We start from the raw sequence: 6,857 nt of genomic DNA on the forward strand, positions 1-6,857 counted from the left end.
TGTGGACAGCGCCTCTGTCTCCTGCCGCACGTGACAGCCACCTGCCCAGCTGAAACACCCGCTCTGAAAACAAAGGAAAAGGACTGGAAGGGGAGCAGCAAAACTCCCCCAGATCCGATTCTCTGACTTAATAAAAGACCAAATCGCTTTTCACTTGTATCACAAACTCAGTGATATACATCTGTTTGTAAAAATTACAGGTGTGTATGTGTGCATGCGTGTGTGTGTGTGTGTGTGTACATGCACACATGTGTGTATGCAGTCTTGGTCTGTATCCAGGTGATGGGCCCCAGGGCCCTGTGCAAATACCAAACTGGCCAGATGCGCAAGTCCCTGATCCAAAATGACGTAGTGTTTCCTTTCAGCCTGTGCACAGCCGCCTGTATGCTGTAAGTCATCTGTAAGTTGCTATAACACCTAATACAATGCACCTGCTGTGTAAACAGTTGGTATGCTGCCTTGCCCAGGGAATGCTCACAAAAAATTCTGTAGACGTTTAATACAGACGCAATCATCCATTTCTTTTTTCAAATATTTTCTATCCATGGGTGGTTGAATTTGCAGATGTGGAACTCACAGACACCTACTATTTTACCGTTTGGATGTGGTGCTGTCCTAAGCTGAACTGGGTCCCCACCCACAAACTCACATGTTGTGGTCCTACCCCCAGGACTTCAGACTGTGATTATATTGAGATTGGGCCTGTAAACAGGAGGTCAAACTGAGGCCCTAATGCGACCTGATGGGCGCCTCTGTAAGAGGAGGAGGTTAGAACACACAGACAGAGCCACCAGGCCTCCCTGCAGATGGACGGCCCTGTGCAAAGCAGTGAAAGGATGGCTGGCTATGACCCTCTGGCCCCCCGAGGAAACCCACCTGCCCACACCTGGGTCTTGGACTTCCAGTCCTCAGAGATGGAAAAAATACATTTCTGGGTTTTAAGCCACCACCCTGTGGTATTTTTGTTACAGCAGCTCTGGCAAACTAATAAAGGCACTGAGGTGAATTTGGGGAAAACAAGGTTCTTTTTGATGAACTGATTCAACTGTCCCAGAAAGTCCATTAAAATGACTTACTTTATACCAATCACTCTAACTGTAACTAGAAAACAAATATAAAACCTTTGTAAAACAAATACACTCACTAAGTTCTCATAAACTAACCCTTCAAAAAGAAAGAGCACTGGCTTTGAGCATGCTAAAATTAGTATGAGTCAATTCAGATCAACAAGGATGTTTTAAACACTCCGAGCTGAACTATGAGGAATGTGGGGAAGGCCACAAAGCCAAGACCTGTGCTGCCTTCAGAGAATTCAGGCTTGTGTCTGAAAGCTTCCTCTTCCTGTGATGCTGAGCCTCACCCTGTCAAATACACACACACGTGCACACACAGACTAAGGGCCAACACAGGAACCAGATGACACAGACAGCAGGTGTAACAAGGGCATCCAGAAAGGGGGGGGGGCTCATCACAGCCTCCGTGATGGAATCTGGTCCTCGGGGCTCTGCCCCTCTGCTCTGCCTACCACACTTCACTTCAGCTCTCTCCTCTCTGATTCCTGCCTCCCTTCAAGGACAGGTCTCAGCCAGCTCCACAAAGTCCTGTCCAGCTACCGCACCCCACAGAGATCTATCTTTTTTCTCAAATCTCAATACTTGGGAGTATGTGAATCTTCCATTGTAATAACAAGAGAATATAGATCAGACTCCCTTAAAATGACAATTTCCCCCAAATCAAACCCATTGTACTAATTTATACAGCTATATGCTAAAACATCGCAGCTGGAGGAATTAAAAGTTTTAAGTTTTGAAACTTTAAAACTGGACCATTTTAATAGTAGTAGGAAATCAGCCACCCTTTAAATTTTAATTAGTGGTGTTTTTGAAACCCTCCACATAGTAAGCCCAAGGAGAGTGAAGCTGGTCCTGTCTTGAACAACCCTGAGGATAACTTCCAGACAAGACCACATGGTTTCTTTTGCTGGTGGCTCCTGGGTGCAGCTCACTACCACCCCAAGCTGAATCATCCTTTTGACAAATAAGCAGAAAGGGGCCCGGCCTTTCCCCCTCTGTTCCACAGCAAAGGAAACACAAACCTGAGATGAGCATCAGAAAAGGTGAACTCCCTAATGACCCTCCTAGCCTCCTCCGTCTGGATTCTTAAACGAGATGAGTGTCTTTTCTAGTTTCATCACTGACCCCACCCTGCCACCTCAGTGGAGCAAGAGCAGCGTGGGCTCCAGGTACCCCCGGCTGCCTCGTCCTGAAGGGAGGGGGCCTGGCCAGGAGAGACAAGGCACCAAGGAGCCCCAGGGTCTCGGGACATACCCCGTTCATGTTCCTAGACCATCAGATTTACAAGACTTGAAGGATTATTTTTTATATTAAAGAAATATAGAGACATTACAGAGTAAACTGCAAGCATCAAATAAAAGCTTAAGAAAAACACACATTTGCTTCCGTCACCTTGGCCTCTGCTGCAGACTCCCAGAAATACAGGTTAAGTCTCCTCTTCCAAGAAGAATATTTAGTGGACATTTTAAAGTCCCGTAGGAATATGGCACAGCTTTATATGATAGTTTCCAGAGCTTCATCTTAAATATCTGTTTCTTTCCCTTCTTTTCCTACACAAGATAGAATTATATTTTCCAGACAACCTGCTCACAGGTGTGCAGAGAAACAGGAAATGCTCTCAGCGACACCCCTCACGCATCTGCTGACTTTCCTTTCTTGATCAACGGCAGCTTCAGAGCCAGCCCTCACGAAGCTGCTCCCTCAGCCGCCTGCCTTTGCGTGAAGGTCGTTTTTGTCATTATCAAGCTATCATCGTGAGGAAGACAATGCACCTTGTCCTGAAGCTTATAAACCATTGTCATTTGAAGGGTTATGAAGTTTTACTAATGTTCTCTAGTCAGGCAAAAATCACATAGGTCTTCATAACAGTAACATGGGCAACTATTAATACCGGATTTTAACATCCAACATTTTGGCATCTCATAAAGAGATTCGCATCTTACCCTGTTTGATTTCACATCTCAGCAACGCCATAATAGATGGAAGAATTGTTTTTGCAAGGAAAGAGAAGCAAAAATGCCCATCGTCCCCCTTTCTAATAGGACTAAGCATTTCTCACACTCCAGTCAGGAAAGAAAATCACCTCTGCACCCTGACGTGAGGCCCAGATAATGCAATCACCCACTGGAACCTGGCCCTCCAAATAATAAAATCTGAATTACATCCCGCTCCCTAACACAAAATAACTTTTCCCTGGATTATTTACCATGCTGATGCCAAAGAATAGGTCACAGCTTTGGGAATGTGATAATCATGAGAAAGCTGTTTTCACTCACGATCAGACCAAAGCTCGCTTGGCGGCCTTGGTAACTGTGAAGGGCATCACTGTCCCTCCGGGATTTATGTGATCTTACTGGACAAGCCAGTGTTCAGAAGCTTCACTGCCTCATACTCTGGAGGAAAGGAAACTTCCTTTCCTTTTCTGCTCCTGCCTCTGAGCCGCCCTTCGTGGGAGTATAAGAGACACAGGCAGAGGCCGCTCCCCTTAACTCCCTTAACCCAGTAGGGACAATCCATCCTCTGAGCCAGCACCCTCTGTAGGGCCTAATCAGTGTTAATTCTATTTGTCTTCTCTTGCACCTTAAAATGTATTCAAGGGACTCATGTTCCCTGCCCTCAAGTGAACATCTGAGATCTCAGGGTGTTTCTTTATCCTCTTCAAAGTCCTAAAAGGATTAAAATGTACAGTCTTCAGAAGCAAAAGAAGCTCTGACCTGGTTATAACCTGAAATCAGCCCTCCCCCTAGTAAGGTCCTCCTCCACACTGCTCTCCAGCTCAGCGTGGAGAAGCTAACTTTTGTTCTTTCTCTATCATCTGCTCGACTGGCAGAGAGGAGCCTGGCCAGCCTCTCATGACAGGGCTGAGTTCCCTTCACAGCCCTCCTCTGGTACATCAGACATGCTCGGCTCACTCCCATAATCCCACTCGGGAGGCCGAGGTGGGAGGACTGCTTGAGCTCAGGAGTTGGACACCAGCCTGAGAAAGAGGGAGATCCCGTCTCTACTAAAACTAGAACAATTAGCTGGGCATTGCGGAGCGCAGCTGTAGTCCCTGCTACTCAGGCTGGTGAGGCAGGAGGATCATTTGAGCCCAAGAGTTTGAGATTGCTGTGAGCTATGATGACTCACTGCACTCTACTAGAAGTGACAGAGTGAGACTCTAAAAAAAAAAAAAAAACAAGAAAAGCCAAAAATTTAAAAATTAAAAAAATACTATCCAGAAAATAACATGGTAATCTTCCAAATATGATAGTAGGAATGGCAATGTTTCCATAAATGTATTATATAATACCATAAGAATATCATCCTTCCAATATTTTTTGTACTCCAAGTAACAAAAACATTTCCATCCTGAAAGCTAAAAAGAAGAGACATACTATTCTCTATAGTTTAATAATTTGAACTAATTTAGCATGTTTAATAAAAGTTACCTATGGACTTTGGTATCAAAAAAAAAAAAGCAAAAAATAATGAGTTCTGACTGACAAAATACCTCAGCACTTGGGGGCTGATAGGAATGGGGAGGAGGAAGGCCACACTCTTCAGTGTCAGGATGTCATTAAGAAGGCAAAGGACAATGACGCCACCCCCAGCACAGTGGGGTCATCCCAGAAGGCTGAAAGGCAGCAGCCAGGGATGGGTGTGAACATGCCTGCGGAGGCCAGCAGGATGAGCAACACAGAACAGGTACGCACACATACATGCACACACACAAACACATGTGTGCACAATACATGCACACACAAACACATGTGTGCACACATGCATGCACACACAAACACACATGTGCACACATACATGCACACACAAACACACATGTGCGCAATACATGCACATTCAAACACATGTGCACACATACATGTACACAAACACGCATGTGCACACATACATGCACACATGAACACATGCGTGTATGTGCACATACATATGCACACACAAACACACACATGCACGTGCACACACACTTGCACACATACATTGCTTTTGAAAACAATGCCCTCACTTCTGCAATCAGAACACTGTGTTTTCTCTTACTTCCACTGAATTTCATGTTTTGAAAACCACTGGTTGCAACTAGATAACCTGCCAGTTAGTCCCATGAGTTACAGCCCACATGTGAAAGACACTGGATAAGAAACACCCCAGTCTAGCCCAGGAGATCACTGGAAAGAGAAACAGGTCAGTTTAGCACAAGCTGTCTTCTGCCCTAGGTGGTCTTGAGATATCTTTCTAAAGAATTTGTTCTGGAATGTTGCCAGGATTCGGTGTTTCTGTCTTTTGAAAAGTCTCCTGGCTCTGCCCTCATCTATCCTATCTGTGCAAAGGTATCTGTAACCCCCTTCACTGTTTTAGGATGCCCGCCAGGTAGGCTTTGAGCCCCACTGCAGTTCAGCTTTACAGGCCTCTTAAAGGGGTCAGACTGGCTTTCTCGCTTTGAAGACAGAGAGGGAGGGAGCAGCTCTGCCCACCACGCATCTGCATCATCTCAGCTTCCACACACACTGCCCTGGCCCTTCTCACAGAAAAACTCCTAGCCACCACTCGCTCTCCCCACCTGACCCTGCAGGCCAGGTCACCGTCTTGCACCTGCTCTTGGTGACGTACCCCAGGTGACACACCTGAAGGACACCAAACTCACCGTCCTAGCATCCAGACCTGCACCCCAGACCCCACTATCAGCCCTGGGGATACTCAGGAAAGTTTAAAATTGCAACCTAATTTTCTTCACCCATAAACCGGAAATACTACTGCTCACTTCTGGGCTCCCGTCAGAGTTAATTTATGTGTCGGTCCTTCCTTCTCTTCCCTGGAGTAGCAGACACTTCCCCCGGGGTTCTTTTACTTTCAAAACACCAGTGTTTCACGCAGTGGTTCAGGCCTATAATCCCAGCACCAGGAGTTCCAGACCAGCCTGAGCAAGAGAGAGAGACCCCACCATCTCTACTAAAAATAGAAGGAAAAACTAGCCAGGCATGGTGGCCGGGGAGGCTGAGGCAGGAGGATCGCTGGAGCCTAGGAATTTGAGGTTGCTGTGAGCTGGGCTGAGGCCATGGCACTGTAGCCCGGGTGACAGAGTGAGATTCTATCTCAAAAACAAAGAAAAGCAACACCATTGTTTCACTGTCGTCTGATTAAATGCAGAGTAACATCTGGGAGTTATGTCATGGAAAACGCCGTAGGAAACTACAAGCCTCCAGACCGGTTTCTAAAGAGACTCCCGGACCTGAGCAGGGATGGCGAAACGGCAATTTCCTTCTAATCAGTAAAATAACCTGCAGGCCGGCTGCTCATCCAAACAGAATGAATTGACCGTCAGCCCGGCTCACCCCGAGACCCTGCCCACTGCCGGCGCCCAGCGGGGGTCCGCGCGGTTCGCCTGGAAGTGCCGGACCCGGTCCAGGACGCCGCAGTGGCCGCGGGCAGGAGAGGAAAGTTTTCTCTCCGGGGTCGAGGGTGCGTCTGGGCGTCCGGGACCCGCGGAGGAAGGAGGCCCCGCGGCCGGGGCCGGGGCTCCCAGGCTCGTCCGACGCCCTCGGGCGGGGCAGGTGCGCGTCGGCGGGCCGCGGGGAGGCGGTAAACGCGGCTTCTCTGAGCGGGGTCCACGCTCTTCCCCTGGGCACCCGCAAACCGCAGCTCCTCTCCCACCCCCAACCCCAAACTAAAACCCACCCCGAGCCCAAGCGAGCCGCCCCCACCCGCCCTGGGCCCGGTCCCGCCCGGTTACCGGCTGGCGCGCCCGGGCCCGCGGGCTCGGCGGGTCCCGGCTCCTCCGAGTGCGTGAGC

The 6,857-nt window shown here is 48.3% G+C and overlaps 1 protein-coding gene across 2 annotated transcripts in view; it reads right to left on the minus strand.

Annotated features, from left to right (window-relative positions):
• MRAP2 (melanocortin 2 receptor accessory protein 2) overlaps positions 1–6,857 on the minus strand; it is a 28,643-nt gene extending 21,786 nt beyond the window's left edge. The window contains exon 1 of one of the 2 annotated variants that reach the window (XM_003801295.1): positions 6,799–6,851. The gene's annotated coding sequence lies outside the window, so the exon portion shown is untranslated. Of the gene's footprint in view, positions 1–6,798 lie in introns of both variants that reach the window. The other variant, XM_023507785.1, reaches the window with a different exon arrangement.

This window comes from Otolemur garnettii, unplaced genomic scaffold (assembly GCF_000181295.1).
Source record: "Otolemur garnettii isolate 467f Iridium unplaced genomic scaffold, OtoGar3 scaffold00205, whole genome shotgun sequence".
NCBI lineage: Eukaryota > Metazoa > Chordata > Mammalia > Primates > Galagidae > Otolemur > Otolemur garnettii.